The sequence below is a fragment of the Seriola lalandi genome, unplaced genomic scaffold (genome assembly GCF_002814215.2).
Source record: "Seriola lalandi dorsalis isolate HSWRI2012SDOR001 ecotype SW California unplaced genomic scaffold, Sedor1 jcf7180002034535, whole genome shotgun sequence".
NCBI lineage: Eukaryota > Metazoa > Chordata > Actinopteri > Carangiformes > Carangidae > Seriola > Seriola lalandi.
The window spans coordinates 481-1,011 of NW_019505111.1; the positions used below are offsets into that span (position 1 = coordinate 481).

At 45.6% G+C, this 531-nt stretch overlaps 1 pseudogene; it reads right to left on the reverse strand.

The window, feature by feature from the left end:
• Positions 1 to 406: 406 nt before the first annotated feature.
• LOC111647151 (U1 spliceosomal RNA) lies at positions 407 to 531 on the reverse strand (annotated as a pseudogene; the record flags this gene model as incomplete).

The window sequence follows — 531 nt, forward strand, 5'->3', positions numbered from 1 at the left end:
ATAGTCCTAACCATCGTACCACCATGCTGCTGGATCACTAACTCATTGTATAGCAAAGTATATACTCCGTGAAATATCATAAATCGTCATAGTATTGTAAGGCATAAAACGTCAAAGTACAGTAAGGCATATAAAAATGCCAAAGAACTTAATCGCGTACTGTAGCCTGAAACTATCAAAAAACATCACAGGATTATAAAGTCTGAAACCAGGGTTTGAACCCTTGACCTTCTCAGTGTGAGGGAATAGTCCTAACTATTGCACAGCCGGGGTGCAATGGCTGAGCCACGCCCACTCTTTTCAGAGACTCTAGTGGACACCAAGCTTGGCACAAACATAACTTCGGAGCTCAAACTCCTCAAGAGTCATCATCTTGAAGAGAGCTGATTTTCTTTGACGTAATGATCAGGGGAGAGCGCGAACGCAGTCCCCCACTACCAGAAATTATGCAGTCGAGATTCCCACATTTGGGGAATTCGCAAAGGTCAGCACAGCCGGGGTGCAATGGCTGAGCCTCGCCCTGGGTGAACC